The 20,171-nt window shown below is 41.4% G+C and overlaps 1 long non-coding RNA gene across 1 annotated transcript; it reads right to left on the bottom strand.

Moving 5' to 3' along the window:
* Positions 1-3,089: 3,089 nt before the first annotated feature.
* LOC114480450 (uncharacterized) lies at positions 3,090-7,486 on the bottom strand. The gene is made up of 3 exons (XR_003676112.1): positions 7,351-7,486; positions 3,392-3,475; positions 3,090-3,223 (listed from the first exon to the last, which is right to left on the bottom strand). It is a non-coding gene; the product is annotated as an uncharacterized LOC114480450 (long non-coding RNA).
* Between the last annotated feature and the right edge of the window lie 12,685 nt (positions 7,487-20,171).

The following is a 20,171-nucleotide window of genomic DNA, read 5'->3' as shown; positions in this document are numbered from 1 at the left end:
TCGAAGGGTTTATATCGTGGGGCCTCTAATTTTCTTTATCGAACTTTCCCAATTTCCATTTCAAGGTTTAGCCATTTGCACATCACGTCCGTGTCATTTTAAAGTTATTTTTCTTTCCAGCTCTTATACTTCCCAAAATTGTAACAGGGTTTGAACCAAAATATATGTGGCCCAGTGAAGCCATAGTGCTCAAGCTTTATTTTTGTATCACAATTATGTGTGAATTTTATCCACACTATTCAATACTTGTCAATACATTAGGGTTTATACTCACCAGAGACCAAGGCTGTTCAGCCCTTAACAATTTAATCACACTAGCAAACCCTGCAGTGGTTAAAGTGGACTAAAGGGGACTGGTCTGAAAGCACTCCTACACTAAAATGTGTCACTGGATTTACACAATACTTTGTTTTAAAGTAAGAGGTTAAAATGTTTGCAGTACTCACCGGTATCACCTTCAAGACTCCCTTATTAAGTCTAGCCGTGATGAGCAGCACCGTGCGGCCAGCCGCCGCACAGATGTAGGTTATGTCATTGACTCCCTGTGTTGATTATCAGATATGCTGAATGGGTTTGATCTACATTATATTTGTATTGAGTATTAAAAGGATGATTCCTGAGCTTACCTGAGTGTCAGTCGAAAGTGTTAAACCAATGTATCCGGTTGACTGCCCTGAAAGATCAAATGCAATATCTCCACCAGTCTTTTGCACAGCTGAGTAAAAGGAACAGCTCGATCTTGTACTGGGGTCGCAGTCGGCTGGCTCAGCTGCACAGAGTCGGCTTTCTGAGCAGCCGTCCCTGTCTACACTTTCCTACAAGAAAAAAAGAGGTAAAGGTTACGTTTGACGGTGTTACTTAAGCTACAGTGTTTTCATTACCAAAAGGTTAAAAATAATTTATTTTCATCACCCACCGTGAGAGGCGCTGCTGTAAAGCTGGTCAGAGTTGTTGTTGCCACTACTGCAAGGCTTTGAGTTACCGTTTTATTTTCTGTTATTGTTGGTGCTACTGTCGTAGTCCTAGTCTCAGTTGGTGCTGCTGTTTCACTATCTGTTATTGTTGGTGCTACTGTCGTAGTCCTAGTCTCAGTTGGTGCATCTGTTTCACTATCTGTTATTGTTGGTGCTACCGTCGTCGTCCCGGTCTCAGTCGGTGCTACTGTTTCATTTTCTGTTATTGTTGGTGCTACCGTCGTCGTCCCGGTCTCAGTCGGCGCTACTGTTTCATTTTCTGTTGTTGTTGGTGCTACTGTCGTAGTCCCGGTCTCAGTCGGCGCTACTGTTTCATTTTCTGTTGTTGTTGGGGCTACTGTTGTAGTCCTGGTCTCAGTTGGTGCCACCGTTTCATTTTCTGTTATTGTTGGTGCTACTGTCGTAGTCCTGGTCTCAGTTGGTGCCACCGTTTCATTTTCTGTTATTGTTGGTCCTACTGTCGTAGTCCCGGTCTCAGTCGGTGTCACTATTTCATTTTCTGTTATTGTTGGTGCTACTGTCGTAGTCCCGGTCTCAGTTGGTGTCACCGTTTCATTTTCTGTTATTGTTGGTGCTACTGTCGTAGTCCCGGTCTCAGTTGGTGTCACCGTTTCATTTTCTGTTATTGTTGGTGCTACTGTCGTAGTCCTGGTCTCAGTTGGTGCCACCGTTTCATTTTCCATCAGTGTTGGTGCTACTGTCGTAGTCTCGGTCTCAGTCGGCGCTACTGTTTCATTTCTGTTGTTGTTGGTGCTACTGTCGTAGTCCCGGTCTCAGTTGGTGCCACCGTTTCATTTTCTGTTATTGTTGGTGCTACTGTCGTAGTCCCGGTCTCAGTTGGTGTCACCGTTTCATTTTCTGTTATTGTTGGTGCTACTGTCGTAGTCTCAGTTGATGCCAGTGTTTCATTTTCTGTTATTGTTGGTGCTACTGTCGTAGTCCCGGTCTCAGTCGGTGTCACTATTTCATTTTCTGTTATTGTTGGTGCTACTGTCGTAGTCCCGGTCTCAGTTGGTCCTAAAATATCATTTTGTGTTATTGTTGGTGCTACTGACGTAGTCCCGGTCTCAGTCGGTGTCACCATTTCATTTTCTGTTATTGTTGGTGCTACTGTCGTAGTCCCGGTCTCAGTCGGCGCTACTGTTTCATTTTCTGTTATTGTTGGTGCTACTGTCGTAGTCCCGGTCTCAGTCGGTGCTACTGTTTCATTTTCTGTTATTGTTGGTGCTACCGTTGTAGTCCTGGTCTCAGTCGGTGCTACTGTTTTCACTATCTGTTATTGTTGGTGCTACTGTCGTAGTCCCGGTCCTCAGTCGGTGCTACTGTTTCATTTTCTGTTATTGTTGGTGCTACCGTTGTAGTCCTGGTCTCAGTCGGTGCTACTGTTTCACTATCTGTTATTGTTGGTGCTACTGTCGTAGTCCCGGTCTCAGTTGGTGTCACCGTTTCATTTTCCATCAGTGTTGGTGCTACTGTCGTAGTCCCGGTCTCAGTCGGTGTCACCGTTTCATTTTCTGTTATTGTTGGTGCTACTGTCGTAGTCCCGGTCTCAGTCGGTGCTACTGTTTCATTTTCTGTTATGGTTGGTGCTACTGTCGAAGACCCGGTCTCAGTTGGTCCTAAAATATCATTTTGTGTTATTGTTGATGCTACTGACGTAGTCCCGGTCTCAGTTCGTGTCACCGTTTCATTTTGTGTTATTGTTGGTGTTACTGACGTAGTCCCGGTCTCAGTCCGTGTCACCGTTTCATTTTCTGTTATTGTTGGTGCTACTGTCGTAGTCCCGGTCTCAGTCGGTGTCACCGTTTCATTTTCTGTTATTGTTGGTGCTACTGTCGTAGTCCCGGTCTCAGTTGATGCCAGTGTTTCATTTTCTGTGATGGTTGGTGCTACTGTCGTAGTCCCGGTCTTAGTCGGTGTCACCGTTTCATTTTTTGTTATTGTTGGTGCTACTGTCGTAGTCTCAGTCTCAGTCGGCGCTACCGTTTCATTTTCTGTTATTGTTGGTGCTACTGTCGTAGTCCCGGTCTCAGTCGGCGCTACCGTTTCATTTTCTGTTATTGTTGGTGCTACTGTCGTAGTCCCGGTCTCAGTTGGTGTCACCGTTTCATTTTCTGTTATTGTTGGTGCTATTGTCGTAGTCCCGGTCCCGGTAGTTTCTTTCCCTGCCTCAGTTGGTGTTGCAGTATCGTTGCTTTCCATTGTTGTTGAGCAATATCCAGTTGATGGGGTTGCCGTTGTTACATTTGCTGCCAATTGAAAATACCACAACAGGTTATCTTCATCACATGCATGTTTGTTGTTATCCTCATTTAATTTAAAGATACAGTTAATGTAGTATACTGCTTGAGGATTGGATGGTGTTATGATCTATATCTGTGGTTTTGTTCACTTAGTCATCTTGTGTTTTAACATACTTGCATTATTTTGACCGGCGGTTCCAATGAAGGCTGACGTCAGCATCACAAAAAAGACTGCAAGGATCAGTTGGTTGTCCATATCTAGAGAAAATGAGACCATACATTAGAGGAACCTCATAAATTACACCATGCTCTATGAATCATACCTAACACAACCACCACTACAACAGGTTAAAGAGTTGAATCTTTGGACAGAATAAAATGAACGAATCCCTTGTCCCTTTCAAAGGCTGCTACTTATACAATGAATACAAGGAAAATTGAGTATAGGAGGGTAACAAAGTGGAATAAGATATTAGTGAATCAAAAGTAAAAACTGTTGTGTCAGTGTAGTGACCAAAGCAGTGTGAATGTCAGAGGGAGAACATCCCACCGCTCAGACAATATGAAGACAGAAGTGAACAGAGGGGGCGAGTTTGTGGTCGCAGGAGTGACACAGCCATTTCTAAGCTATGTGACAGTGTAAGGTATTCTTGAGTCCTAAACATGACATAGCATATTTGTAAACGCCACTATGGGAGGCCATTGTACCACCACGGACCCATGAGAGCCACCATCCAGGCGACCACAGAGGACACCAGAATAGACCAGAGCCACCCTAATGCCTTTATCCAATCATATTTCAGACACTATGTGTTTGCCAGAGTCCAATTAATCTACTCTCAGACCTTCAGAATCAACAGTGCAGCATCTGTAGCTTGATGAGAATGGAACCGCTAGAGTGGCATTAACCAAGTCTTCGTCACCAGGGACATCGAGGACAGCTAGCGGGTGGTATGAACACACAATATTTGAAGAAGAAAAGGAAATAGATTGGGTGGCAGATATTCTTTTAACACCATTTTTAAGAGAAGCTAGACATCGTGAGTAGAGGTCGGCTCAGCCCGAAAGTTGAGGAACTTGTGCCAGGCTCACGGAGAGGCCAGCGCACGAAGAACCAAGCGACGAAGGACAAGATGGCGACATGAAGCATGTAGGCTGTGTCAGGAACAAATGACAAAGTGACTTTCAGCCTCAACAATATAAGGAAATTATTTACTGTTGGAACTGAATGCAATGAAGTTCCTGTTGCGCCAAAAAAGGACAATGGATTTATGTCTCTAAGTAATCTGCATCTGTGGTGAGTGTAATGTATTTCCTAAATGTGTTTTGTTTGTCATGTTTTTATGTAGGCCAGTGGTTCTCAACCTTTCCAGGCCTCAACCTCCAAAATAATGGTTCCAGAGAGCGGGGACCCCCACTGTACCTGAAGGTGTTTGAACACAGACATGAACATTGTGGAGACAGGACCATCTATAAGGGGGAATAAAGGGGAGAGATTTATGGGGTCCATCCAAAGTCAGCAAAATGATGTTCCATTGTTCTATGAATCTGTGGTAACCACATTTATTTATTTATAGAAATAATATCCACTGTTATCCAGGAAGTTTAATCAGAAATAAAATGGGTTAAAGGTGACAAAATATGGTGGAAAAGGTTGTGAAATGGAATTTTAACAACCACAGAAATTGGTTAAAAGTTTCAAATTAGAGTCAGAAAAAGTGATTTAAAGTGTCAACATTACAATGAGTTTAAACGGTCAAATAATGGGTATGACACATTTTTAAATGTGGATACATTGGCAAAAATAAGCATGACATATGGTGAAAATAGGTTAAAAAAATGACAATAACGGGTCAACATATTCGAGATTAGGTGGAAAAGTGGTGGAAAGTGGCAAAACTGTAACCATAAATGTGCTGAAAAAGCATTGCAATTTGATGGAGAAGTGACAGAAATGGATAAAGTAGCAAAAATGCATTAAAAATGCAAAAATATGGCAAGAAAAAGTGATGAAAATAGGTTAAAATATTTGAGTTGTTTATTTTATTCAAGGGACAATGCATATTAAAAACAAGAGAATGCGAAAAAAAAAAAAAAAACATGTACCGGTGAATATGCAGGATTGTAGCCAAAGTTAATTTCCATCCTCAGTCCAAAAGTCTGCTGGACCAAAAGTCAGCCACATTACCCACACACTACATCTAATTCAACACATCACCAACATCTGAGCTCACATATTTTTAAACGTTGGTATCCAACTTAAAAATGACATGTATATTCATGCATATTTAAACATCTAAAATACCAAATATAATTGCAGTTTCCGGTTCCTATAAAACACATATGGCAAGTGTGGTGTGGTTGCAGAAAAACTGTAAAAATACGCTAAAATGGGCTGAAATATTCCAAGTTTCTTGAAGGCATCTGGCGACCCCTTCCCAACCCCAAGGTTGAGAACCCCTGATTTAGGCAACAGTTGTGCTTGTTGGTTTATACTTAAACAATATTCCTTATAATGAATATCAGTCTCTCCCACAAACTCAGTGCTGCAGCAATAAAAAAAAAAAAAAAAGGCAGCAAACCCTTATGGGAATTAATTCCACTCATCAGATTCATAAGAATAGTTACCATTGTTCTTATAAAAATGGAGCTTGTCTAGAAAACCCCAGCCTACATGTTTGAAATACCACAGAGGTCTCTACTCTCAGGTGACACATCTTCAACTGTGAAACAAGTGGTTACTGATGTAACATGGATCAATGATTGAATATCAACACGTCACCATATGCGTCAGTATAGCAAATAGGGTAAGGCAGGGGGTGTAGTGAGAACCACACAAGACAACCAGTTTACAATCTTAGTTCAGGTCTATGGAAGACCAGTCAAGGCCAACAAAAAGACGTCCAGGTGCGAAACAAAACATATCAACTCATCGAAAGGAAAAGATCCCACAACAGAACATCCTCAAACACTGAAACTAAGCTATTGTGTGATCAAAAGCCCTGAAGACCTCACGGCTCAAAGGCCTGTTTGTAAAACTACAGAGGCCACAGTCGAAGTCAAACACTCGATCCGTAAAAAATTCTATGTGAATAAGCGTTAAAGAAAAAAGTGACTACATTTGAGGCAGTTTGGTTCAGTAAAAAAATACATACAGTGTATAACTGGTATAAAATAAAAACTCCAATCTAGAAAAAGACCAGTATTCAATAACACTATGATCTATTATCCTTTGTTAACTTTTGCGGTAAAGCAGGCGTGTCAAGCTCATCCAGTTCTTCAAAGCATCCAATTCAGCCTGTGGGGAAATTTTTATTTTATAAAAATTATTATTGCTCTTAATTCTTCTAAAACCCTGGAGTTTAAAAACCGCTGTTTTTAAACTTGTTAGCAAAATCATGAAATTCTCATTTCTTGATGATGGTGTGGACTTTATCTGTAACTTGTGTGGATAATTTAAGTTGCTTAAATATGTTATTATATTTGGTCATATGTTTAAGAGATTCTTTTTTTTTCCCTATGAAAATCTGAAATTGTCTGGTGCGCTTGGGTTCAAACTGGGTCATATATGTCCTTGAATCCAAATGAGTTCGACACCCCTGCTGTAGATGACGTTCAACTTAATTTGAGACTTTTGTTGTAGTTATTCTAAAGTTAAAAAATGTCCAAATATCTATAACTAGTTGTCGAGCAGTTAGTTTGTAAATCTGTACGTGAAAACACCCACCAATAGAACAATGTAAAATACCAACAGATCACACAAGCTGGCCATTAATTACAATGCTGCCTTTTATTGTATTCATTTGTTCGACATCTATCTGGAATTGTAAACACGCTTGTGGCCACAACTTTACATCTTTGTAAGATCATCAAACTTATGCAAAATAAACCAAAATAAAATCCTGGCAAGATCAAAAATAAATGTTGAATAAAAACAATTACAGTAGGAGATTTTAAAGTATAGTATCACCATTAAAGAGAAAAATCCTAATAATCAAACATCAAATCATGTAAAAAGATAATCAGCTTTCAAAGAAACAATCATCTTACCTTCAAGAAGAAGATGATGCTGTGGACTGTTTTCTCATGAACAAGTAGAAAGCATTTTAACTTAAATATCAGTTGTTTCTTACCTGCAGACCCCCTCTTCTAGTCCAACACGCTGGGGGGGGATTTCTTTTGTTCCCAGAAAGCAGACAAGAAGTGTGAGATCCCTCCGTTTTGATGGACTGTTTAGTTCTTTAATGCAATGCAATCAAACAAACAGACTGTTGTTTATCAATGACAGGGATTTACCTATTGTCCCTATTTATACTGGGTGGAGGGTGGGGTGTACATGAATGCTCTACAGATGCAAAATAAATAAATGTCTTGTCATAAGAAATGCTGTTGCCAAGGTGGGTTAGGCTAAAGTATGAGAAGTCAGATGTTTGTTATTGAAGATGAATACAATTGGCACTGTCACTGCATATAACTCTAAATACGGGTCATGCACCACAGGTTTTTAAGACAGCTGTAATGATACCTCTCCTTATCAGAATCAGAAATGTTTTATTGGCCAAGTACAGTTTTTAAGACAGCACAAGGAATTTGACTTGGTAGTCGATAAAGCCTACCCTTCATCCAAGCGATTTAACCTATTATCTTATTATTATTTAAATATTTTTATTTATTTTTTAGGGATTAATGAACACGTGGAAACAGCAGGTACTATAAGATGAAGTTACATCACACGTCAATGTTGGACAACAGATATATATGGAAGTGAACGGGTACAAACCAATAGGATCAAGGAAGAAAAAACAACGATGCACTTAATTCAGACTCGAAATGTAGAAGGAATGGCTGCCAGGTCTTACTACAGTTTGGAATTGTTCCATGTACAATATATCTCAGGTGTTCAAGCTTCAAATGGGACGTGACTTCCTCTACTCAAAGCTTAAAAGTTGGTGGGGCTGATTTTTTTTTCATCATAACTCTATAAAACAGTCTGATGAGATGTCACTGAAATATCTGCTACAACCCCAGATCTAAGGTCAGACACTCGTCACGCCCTGAGACAAAGTTAAAGACAAAGATGCTTCAACAAAACTACGTAACTGCAGGTTCCTGAAAAAGTGTCCGTGGGACATCAAAGTTCTTCTTTAGCTTCTTAATGCATTTGAGTCTTTTTTTGTGCCGTTGCTGAAAGGGTGTCAATCAAAGATGGGGCAAAATTGACATTACACTGAATATGAGCAGTGATTAGAGACTGTCTAAATTTAAAATGAGTTAAAGCACCCTGGACAACTACACTGTTTGTCCACAGGCCTTTAATCAGAGGTAGTGGACCACACAAGAGACCCAAGCAGGGCCGGTTGTAGGCCGACATATATGAGGGGTCAGTCAGAAATGTGAAGGGGGATCATATGTACACATCATGCTCCAGCACTTTGTTCCCCTGTGCCTATGGTAACAGTGTTTTCTTAATGAATTGGGTTATTAGCTACTGGATGTGTCCAACCCCACCCTAGAGAAGTAGACTGACCTTAGTCAGGCCTCTACCTTCACACCAGTGTCCCATCTGGAGACTAAGCTCCTGCTGGTATAGCTCTTAAGGTCAGTGAGGCACGCAACCCCCTGACCACAATAAGGTGGCTATCCCTCAAAGGGGAAACTGAAAAATTAAAATTAGGGTCCTCTGGGGTTTTAGTGAAACTGTTTGGGTCGGATGGGAGTGAATTTGAACAGTCGTGGCTGTTTCAGGCTCCCTAAATGGTGATCAATCCCCTGTTGGCTCTGTCATGGTCGCCATGGTAGCTGTGGTAACCACTGAGTACGGTCTGGTGACAACAGGGGTGGAAATGGGGCCCCCAACGGGGGGGGGCATCGGACTCGGAAGTAGACTCTGGCCACCTCTGCTACGGCCCTAGAGTCAGCTGAAATGTGCACCTCAGCCCTAGTGGGGATGGTGGGACATGGTTGGACTGTGGGGGGGCACTCTGGTGGTGATGAGACCCTGTCTCCCCCTCTCTCACTACTCCCCCTGCTCATTCACATCTTCTACACGAGATGCATATGATGAGAGCTTCCACCTGCTACAGAGTCTCATCCTGGAAACGCATCCCCAGGTTGCGTCTAGCCCAGGATGAGGCTGTCTGGAAGGGGTTTCACCAGTCTGCTGTGGGCATGCCCAGGAGGGCTTCAAACTCAGCCTCCATGTCTCTTATCAACATTATCACACACACACACAGACATATGTGATCATGAAAGAACATTCTATTCATAGCGCCTCAGAGAAAGAGCGCGTTTGCGCTGCATCCTCATTATTTTCTTAATTTGCCATTGCAATTCCACAGTTCATACTAAATAAAAATAAAACTGTGGTGTACTCATGGTCTTACCTTTACTCTTAGTGTCTTACACACTGATAAAACTAACAACAAAGTTAGAGGCTATCGCTAAATAAGAACTTCAAACTGCCTTCCTTTTACTAGAGATGGGTGGAGCTGCTTAATTTATCCACAAAAGAGAGAAAATTGCTCAGTATGTGGCGGGAACATGTGACCTCTGTAAGCACTGACAGCAGTTTGAGTCATGGCTCACTTTAAGTCTGAACACAGACGTTTTCTTTGACTGAGCCTGTGTGCAACACTTCCACTCTGTGGATAATATGAGGAATGTTGGTCAATGTTAAAATAAGCGTAATAGTACTGCAGAAAAAAAAACATCTGCTCTTTCTTCAGTAATGTGGAAGACTGCTGGGCCTCAGCAGCAGATATCTTGTTTAGTTTTGCCTGAGCCCTTAATAAACCCTGGAAAAAGGAGCGACGGTGAAAGGACGCAGGATAACGTAATATAGAACAACTATTTTATAATAAAAATCCAACAAAATATACAACACGAGGGTCCGTGCAGCTGCCGTAAAACAGCAGAGCCGATAAAAATAGCTCAACCCAATAACCTAAACAATGAAATAAATTTACAAAGACGAAAACTAAGGAGTTTATTGCCATAATTTAAGTTCATTTAAGTTAGATTTGTAAACACAAAGTTTCAGGTTTTTTTTAGTTTTTTTTAAATCAGTTAATGGAATTTTTTTATTTTTTTTATTTCTATGTTTTAGTCAACTATAATAACCATGGTATAGAGTTCATACACGGTAACGCAAAAGTAGATTCCAGATATTTTCATATAAAGGAAAAATGTACTTGCTATAATGCACACAATGGTTAACATTGGACTTGATTAAAGGCTGGAGTGTTTGACTTTCCGGTAACACTTTTCCTTAAAGGCTGACGATACACTGTCATTAGCATGAATAAAGTGTCTTGAAGGTTGTCGTCAAGTGTTGTTTGTTACCTGAACCCAAACCCTTTGTTACCCTAACACCTAACTCTACCTAACCCCACTAGATCAATGATCAATGCCAACAAAGCTCCAAAGGTGTCATAATTTATCCAACGCCACTTAATGACAGCCTTTATGACACCTTAGTCATGCTAATGACAGTGTAATGTCAGCCTTATGTATAAAACTTCAAGTGTTACCTTCTTTCCTTTTAGGCCACAAACACAAAACAACCACTTTCTGATGGTTTGATTGGAATACATAGTTTTTTTTTTAATTCACATTTTTGTATTATTTTGCCATTAACGAGGCACAATTATATATACATATCAATGAATGTATAAAACTACAAAAACACAATCCCATACCCCCCACCCCCACCCCACAGAACAAACAGAGGGAGACCATTGACCATTTTGTATGGCTTGGCTTTGCTACTTAAAAAAAAAAAAAAAAAAAAGAGCAGTGGTTTTGTTTAACATAGTTACAGATATACCTTCATCCCGTCCTCATGCAATCGTCATTGAAATGTATCTGCCCCATTTCTGTTTATATTTGTGCCTTATTTGTGATCCTGTAAGACATGTTTTCATATGCAGCCACCTTTGATAGTTCAGCAGTCCATTCATCAAAGGAGGGAGTTCCTGGAGATTTCCAGTGTCTAAGCAGAATTTGTTTTCCAATCATGATCACAGTCTGTGTCCAGCAAAGCCTTTGAATGTTCAAGAACATACAATGATGGACAGAAATAAAATAATAAAATAAAACTATGTATTCTCATCCAAAACAATTGGATTTGTGGACAAGACCACAGCACATGTATGAAAGTACCATCACAGTGTTTACATTAGTGTTGAATCTAGCAACCCCATTCTAAATAATCTACTTGGTGTCCAATAAAAGCGGTGTAGTATTTTGAATTGCATTAGTCTCACTCTTAGATAAAGTACGACCATTAGCACATATTTTTGCCCAGTCCTGGTCATCAAAAGAAATTCCTAAATCTTTTTCCCACACCCATTTCAGAGAGGCCGTGTTTTTATTCTCACCGAGCCTGAACAACAGCTTGTAATATTTTGATATATTCCCATTGTGCAGGTCCCTCATAGTGCCAATCCCTTTATCCAACCATTCTGTCCACAAGAAGGAAACTTTATTAATACAAACTTTCGGATTCAGCCAAATACTCGATGTACAGTTTAGATAAGGGTCAACATCTACAATCTTCAAAAAAAAATTCCACATCCCTTGAAGATGCGATATAGTTTATTAATGGTAAAGGCGCTGCTGCAGATTGCTCTATGGAGTACCATGGTGGGGCCCTTTCTGGAGGCAATGCCCAATGTGCAAGGTGTCTCAAGCTGTATTTGTTATAATAAAAAAAAGTAGTCTTAGAAGTTCCAGGACCCCCTCTTTCTACAGGCTGTTGAAGTTTCCCAAGATGCATTCATGGGCGCTTACCATTCTAGAGAAAATCTTGACCAACGTTTTACATCCACAGAGATTTTTTGCATCAGTGGCTCAAAGTTCACAAAGTAGTTTTTTTTAGGGCATCAATATTTAATATATTTTCATCGCCTTCATTTCTTTACATCATTTTATTTCAAAAATAGGTCAAACTACATTGTTACAGAATGTAAGGTGCAAGGTTGGTTCCAACCAGTATTCTGCACAGTTTTTCGTGCATCTGCTCACACAGAACATCAGCCGAGCACGGCTTCATCATCAAAGCTTTGTACATTCACAACAACGAATCACACATTTTATTTTTCAACACAGCAAGAAAAAATCCAAAACTTTGTTTTGAGCGTATGCAAACATGAAACCTCATGTAAATATTAAATGAAACACATTAAGCAGGTTATTGTTTACATGGCTGATGTTAAAACTTAAGAAACTGATAATTTGGTCCTGCCAAGATTAAAGGTAACCAGACCATAACAGCAAATGCTAAATACGCTACTAAAACCTTGCCTAAATATTGTCGTCTGTCAGAAACATTGGGATTACCTTCATGTAAAAAATACTTTAAATGTTGATTAAACAGTGATGTGCTCACAGTCTCTATTTAGACCTTGATTGAAGAGAGCTGTTCCTCCCAGTCACAGCATGGTATTATTACAATTAATTGAAGCCTTTTTAAATAATATTGCAACACACACTAGGGAGAGACTAATGTATCTGCCCGTCAGCCGTAAATAACAGGCAAGTGTTTTTATACTCGTCTGAATGAACAGAAATACATTTTTTAAAAAGATACTATTTTGGCCACAACGTTTTTGTCCTAATAGCCAATTTTGTTCTAAAGTATTGGTGCATAGACTTCATGGTTAATAAAAAACAGTAAATTGGATCCTGTAAAAATCTGAGCCTCAACCCCATCAACTTTGCTGCATGTCACTGATGTTTACTAGTTCTTACATTGAGCTATATGACAGGAATAAAGAAGTCTTAGATTCAGAGTTGTTTTGTAAAGCAGTCCTGAGATGAGGGAAGAGGTCCCACCATCAAACAATCCCCCTGCTTGGTCTGTGCTGAGTGAAGGCGACATTAATCCAGCCAATGTAGCGTAAACATACATCAGGACCTTTAAGGGTATTTAGTATAAGTTAGGAGTAGATATGGTTGGTATTTTGTGGGTTTCTCACAGCATTGCCAGACCCAAAACTGCCAGAGTCACCAGCAGAGCTGCAGGGATGAAGGAACAGAAAGGTTAGCATTATACGCATTCAATCAAACTAGACACAGTTAGCAACTAGCATTGTAAATCATGCTTACTTTGCAGCAGTGAGTGATGGAGGGTGGGTGCGTAACTTGAGGTTGTTGTTGGGGTAGCTGTTGTAGAGTTGCTAGTGAGGGTATTGGTGACGGTGGTGTTAGCATTAGTAAAGTCGACCTGGTTGGTCTTGATGACTGTCTTAGGGGTTCCCAGTGCACCAGAGGCTGGAAACACAAGCAGGACACAAAGAGAGGACTGAAATGTGGAATCTGTGAAAACTTGTCATGCTTGATGATGAAACAACTTTGTAAGTTTGTAACTCTGACGAGTCATGAAAAAACCATGCACGAGTTGTCCAGGGGGCATTTTGAATTATTTACAGATTTACTTCAATATGCAGTTTATTTGTTCAAACCAATAAGAAAAGCGTGCAGTGTATATAGCCAAATAAAGCCTGTATGTTAATCAGCTGTGAATTCCTTTCCTCTGAAACACAGAAGTTGCTCTGCAATAAAAGAAGCTGTATCCAAACACAACATTTACCATTTTAAACATTTGATGCATGGAGGGATTTGTTTTTATTATTTAATAGCATGTTTTGCAAAGAACAACAACAAAACACAATTTTCTCCGAAAATAAAGTTTTTTTGTGCTTCTCAGCTTGTGCGAGACCAATCTATTAGTTTAGCCCATTTTATAAACAAAGATATCAATTGTGGGTAACTTACTTGCGTTGTAACTTCCAGTGTGGAGTCCCGATGCCAGGTTGTTAATTCTCGTTATTGATTCCGGCAAAACAACAACAAAGCTGCATTGGATTGTGTTTCCATCTACTCTGCCCTTCCCATCAGATATGTCCGACTGAGGAGGACAGGATATCAATGGGGACCATGTAGATTCACAGAAGGTTTTAAGCAAGGATATTGTGAACAATATTGAAGGGCTAAGTTAACCTATAGTTTTATGGTGTAATATTTGTAGAATATTTGTATACATTTGCTGTGGGCAATTAAGCAAGGCCCTTGACCCACATTTACATTCATTGGACAATTAATTTGCAATCTTGCCAAAACTGCCTTATAAACCCTAGAACGACTAAAGGGGACTGGCCTAAACGTGTCCTTAACTTAAACTAGACACTGGATTAACTCAATGCATTATTGGAATGAAAGACAATAACATAATATAGTAGAACTCACCAATGTCACTGTCAGGTCGTCACCATCAAGTGTTGCGGTGATGAGCAAAACTGTACCGTTATCAGCCGCACAGATGTAGGTTGTGTCGTTGCCTCCCTGTGTTGGATCATCAGAAATGGTAAATGGTTCTGATCTATATTGTCTTTGTAGGACATGTTAAACAGATGTCACCAGTTAAGGTTATCAATCTTTTTTTTTTTATTTGTATAGCGCCAAATCATAACCAATGGGATCTCAAGACACTTTACAGTAGAGCAGTCTTAAGGACGGACTCTTCATTTTATGGATACACACATATGCATATATACGTATATACACATACATATGTATCCCACACCCAACATGAATGAACTTACCAGAGTGTTGTCAGTGGAGAATGTAACAGCGATGTAGCCGACTGACTCCCCTGAAAGCTCAATTGAAAAGTTTCGGCCAATCATTTGGTCAGCGGACATAAAGAAACAACTCGAGCTTGTACTGGGGTCGCAGGTGGGTGGTTCAGATATACAAAATCGAGTTACTGAGCAGCCGTCCCGGTCTACACTTTCCTGGAAGAAACACAAGAGAGAAACGTCAGTTTGATGGTGGGATTTAGGGCGGTTATCTTTACGTAAAGTTTAAATATAACATTTATTTTCCATCACCCACCGTGAGAGGGGCTGCTGTGACGCTGGTCAGTGCCGTTGCTGCCACTACTGCCCGAGTTGTAGCAGCAACGGTAACATTACCTGCAACAGTTGGGGCAACTGTAACATTATCTGCAATAGTTGTGGCTTCTGTCGTAAACATTGTTGTTGGAGCCACAGTTGTTGGAGCCACAGTTGTCAAGGTGATTGTGGAGTTGGAGTTCAAAAGGTCTACTATGTTGGTCTTTATTTTTGTGGTGGGGGTTCCCAGTTCACCAGAGCCTGAAAGCAAATCATGACTGATACGTTGAACTAAATTTCTTCTGGCTGAGGGTTCCACACATTAACAGTGGACCTTTGTATAAAGTAACATACTTGTGTCGTAAGTTCCAGTTTGAAATCCTGTTGAATAGTTGTAACCACTTGTAGATCTTCTTTTTCTTCTTGAAGACTGTTGCTCCAAAGTGGCACAAAAACTGCACTGGATTGTATCGCCATCTATTCTGCCCTTCCCGTCAGACATTCCCGACTGAAAAGGATTGATGTCATACAGGACAATATAGGTTCAATAGTATTTAAAGGGCAAATGACACAATTTTTCATGTTGATGCTACGGCGCAGATTTCATACACAACTAAAAGCGGTGTCACCATGTTTGCTGTGAACTCTGGGCTCTACTATCTGACCTATGTCTATAGACCTGAGAGACCTGCTGGGTTCATGCCTGATTAACATCTCACTGATGTATTCTGGACCAAACTCATTCACATACTTATACACCAGCAGCAGAACTTTAACATCTATTATGTAGTGTAAAGACCTCTTTGTTCTGCTTAAAACCCGAACTGCAATGTTCTGACCCAGCTTTCCAGCTTGTAAACTTCCCAAAATCGTAACAGAGTTTGAACCAAAATCAATGTTAGTGAGGTGCAGAGTGAAGCCATGGTGGTATATTATTGTTTTATCACAATTCTGTGTTGGTTTTATCCACACCATTAAATACTTGTCAACACATTAGGGTGGATTTGCAACTGTTTCGAGACCCCCATCTGCAAGAACACCTGAGTCACTTTTTTGATGTTCACCAGAGTACGAGGACATTCAGCCCTGAACAAATGAACCCTAGTAACAAACCCTGCAGTGGTTAAAGTGGCCTGGTCTGAAAGCTCCCTCAGACTAAACTGAATCACTTGATCACCACAATGCTTTGTTTTAAAGAATGAGAATAAAAGGTTAGCAGTACTCACCTGTGTCTCCTTCAAGACTCCATTATTAAGTGTTGCAGTGATGAGCACCACTGTACTGCCATCAGCTGCACAGATGTAGGTTATGTCGTTGCCTCCCTGTGTTTGATTATTAGAAATGGTGAATGGGTCTGATCTATATTATCTTTGTGTTGAGTGTTCAAAGGATGTTGGTTATGAGTTAAGACCCTGAGCTTACCAGAGTGTCATCAGTGGAAAGTGTTAAACCGATGTATCCGGTCGACTGCCCCGAAAGCTCAAATGCAAATTCTCCGCCAGTCTTTTGCTTAGCTGAGTAAAAAAAACAACTCGAGCTTGTACTGGGGTCGCAGGTGGACGGCTCAGCTGCACAGAGTCGGGTAACTGAGCAGCCGTCCCTGTTTATACTTTCCTGCAAGAGAGATAATAAAGAATAAAGAATGGTTAAGTTTAATGGTGGGAATAAAGCTACACTGTTTTCTTTACCAAAAGTTTAAAAGTCACATTTCTCACCGTGAGAGGACCTGCTGTAATTCTGGTATCTGCAGTTGTTGCCACTACTGCTGGAGTTGGAGTTACAGTAACGGGTGTCACATTCTCTAAGAGTGTTGTTGATGCTGTAACAATCACTTCTAATGTTGGTGCTAATGTCACAATCTCAATTTCAGTTGGTGCTACAAGAGACACATTTTCCGCTAATGTTGGCGTGACTGTGTCATCTATCGGTAATGTTGGTGTGGCCGTGTCACTTATCGGTAACGTTGGTGTGGCCGCGTCACTTATCGGTAACGTTGGTGTGGCCGCGTCACTTATCGGTAACGTTGGTGTGGCCGTGTCACTTATCGGTAACGTTGGTGTGACTGCGTCACTTATCGGTAACGTTGGTGTGGCCGTGTCACTTATCGGTAACGTTGGGTGTGGCCGCGTCACTTATCGGTAACGTTGGTGTGGCCGCGTCACTTATCGGTAACGTTGGTGTGGCCGTGTCACTTATCGGTAACGTAGGTGTGGCCGTGTCACTTATCGGTAACGTCGGTGTGGCCGCGTCACTTATCGGTAACGGTGTGGCCGCGTCACTTATCGGTAACGTCGGTGTGGCCGTGTTACTTATCGGTAACGTCGGTGTGACCGTGTCACTTATCGGTAACGTTGGTGTGGCCGCGTCACTTATCGGTAACGTTGGTGTGGTTGCGTCACTTATCGGTAACGTTGGTGTGGCCGTGTCACTTATCGGTAACGTTGGTGTGGCCGCGTCACTTATCGGTAACGTTGGTGTGGTCGCGTCACTTATCGGTAACGTTGGTGTGGCCGCGTCACTTATCGGTAACGTTGGTGTGGCCGCGTCACTTATCGGTAACGTTGGTGTGGCCGTGTCACTTATCGGTGATGTTGGTGTGGCCGCGTCACTTATCGGTAACGTTGGTGTGGCCGTGTCACTTATCGGTGACGTTGGTGTGGCCGCGTCACTTATCGGTGACGTTGGTGTGGCCGCGTCACTTATCGGTAACGTTGGTGTGGCCGTGTCACTTATCGGTGACGTTGGTGTGGTCGCGTCACTTATCGGTAACGTTGGTGTGGCCGTGTCACTTATCGGTAACGTTGGTGTGGTTGCGTCACTTATCGGTAACGTTGGTGTGGCCGTGTCACTTATCGGTAACGTTGGTGTGGCCGCGTCACTTATCGGTGACGTTGGTGTGGTCGCGTCACTTATCGGTAACGTTGGTGTGGCCGTGTCACTTATCGGTGACGTTGGTGTGGCTGTGTCACTTATCGGTGACGTTGGTGTGGCCGCGTCACTTATCGGTGACGTTGGTGTGGCCGTGTCACTTATCGGTAACGTTGGTGTGGCCGCGTCACTTATCGGTAACGTTGGTGTGGCCGTGTCACTTATCGGTAACGTTGGTGTGGCCGCGTCACTTATCGGTGACGTTGGTGTGGTCGCGTCACTTATCGGTAACGTTGGTGTGGCCGTGTCACTTATCGGTAACGTTGGTGTGGCCGTGTCACTTATCGGTGACGTTGGTGTGGCCGTGTCACTTATCGGTAACGTTGGTGTGGCCGTGTCACTTATCGGTAACGTTGGTGTGGCCGCGTCACTTATCGGTAACGTTGGTGTGGCCGCGTCACTTATCGGTAACGTTGGTGTGGCCGTGTCACTTATCGGTAACGTTGGTGTGGCCGCGTCACTTATCGGTAACGTTGGTGTGGTTGCGTCACTTATCGGTAACGTTGGTGTGGCCGTGTCACTTATCGGTAACGTTGGTGTGGCCGCGTCACTTATCGGTGACGTTTGTGTGGTCGCGTCACTTATCGGTAACGTTGGTGTGGCCGTGTCACTTATCGGTAACGTTGGTGTGGCCGAGTCACTTATCGGTAACGTTGGTGTGGCCGCGTCACTTATCGGTAACGTTGGTGTGGCCGCGTCACTTATCGGTAACGTTGGTGTAGTTTCTATCATTGCCGATGTAGGTGTTACTGTTTCTTTCACAGCCAATGTTTTAGGAACTATCGTATTCCCTGCTGTCGTTGGTGTTACAATAATGTTGTCTGTTGTTGTCTCATATCCAGTGTTTGGAGTTGCTGTTGTTCCAGTTGCTGCCAATTGAATACACCAAAACAGGTTATGTTGATCATTTCAATAGATTATGCTAATAAAATATTTCAAACAAAGTTGTTGTATAGTGTAGGAGGATGTGATGTTGTTCGTGGTCTGTGTGTGTGTTGGTGATGTATGAAAGTCATGTTGTGTATTAACATACTTTTTTGACTGTTGGCGCCAATGAAGGCTGACGACAGCATCACAAAAAAGATTGCGATGATCAGTCGGTTGTCCATATCTAGACAAGACAAGAATATACATTAGCTGAATGGTTTAAATTACATCATGTGCTATGCAACATACTCAACACTACAACTAGAGCTGGTTGGTACACAAGTTAGAGTTGCATCTTTGGACTGAATCAGGACTCACAAATCCCTCGTCTGCCTTATTCAGACCCTATAAATCATTTGAGAGGCTGTTGCTGCTCAGTTGAAATCAGTAAAAACTTGGGTTGTCAGAAATATCGATATGGGAAAAAAAAATTAAAAGAATGATTTTTTTTGTATCGATACTGAACTATTGTGACCGGGTACGATGATCATTTACAAAAGTATTGATATGACCTACACCCTGTTAATTGTTACATGTTGTACTATCGGATAATTCTTTTTGGATTTTTCTTGTTATAAAAATGATAATCAAATTTTGGGGTCATTTTTTTATCCTGTGGTATCGGAAATGGTATCGAGTACCGAATAGTCCCCATAGGTATTGGTATCTAGTGAAACTTTTTAGTATTGTGACAACCCAAATGAAAAGCATAATTTAACCCCCAGCATTACTGAAACAATCTAGTAGAACAATAGTGCACTACCCGGAAACCACTCAACACATTGTTGAGAGACGCATACTCGAAAAATTTCACCCAGGAAACACAAACTCCAACGATCTGGTTTAAGGACCCAACTTAAAGACTTCCTGAATTCAGAATTGGTTCATTAGACTTGAATAATCTGCTTTACACATTGTACAGTGCTGCATGAAGCTACTAAAGGACCAAAATGGTTAACTTCCTGGAAACTCGGAAAACCAAAAAAGTGGTTGAGGAATCTGGATAGCTGAGCGACAGTCAATGTATCACTAAGCACATAATTGATCCACTTTAGAGACTCGTAGGCCTGGGTGATATGTCAGATTTGAGACGTGTCAGTGTTCCTATTTCAAGCAATATAGGAAAATGACCAAATCTTTTATGACGATATTTTCTTATCTTAAAGCGTATTTTGCTCAAATACTAATTGTAGGTGTTACTGTTT

This window comes from Gouania willdenowi, chromosome 18 (assembly GCF_900634775.1).
Source record: "Gouania willdenowi chromosome 18, fGouWil2.1, whole genome shotgun sequence".
Taxonomy (NCBI): Eukaryota; Metazoa; Chordata; class Actinopteri; order Blenniiformes; family Gobiesocidae; genus Gouania; species Gouania willdenowi.
Note: the sequence above shows the minus strand (reverse complement) of the source record. Positions and strands in the feature narration are given on the sequence as shown.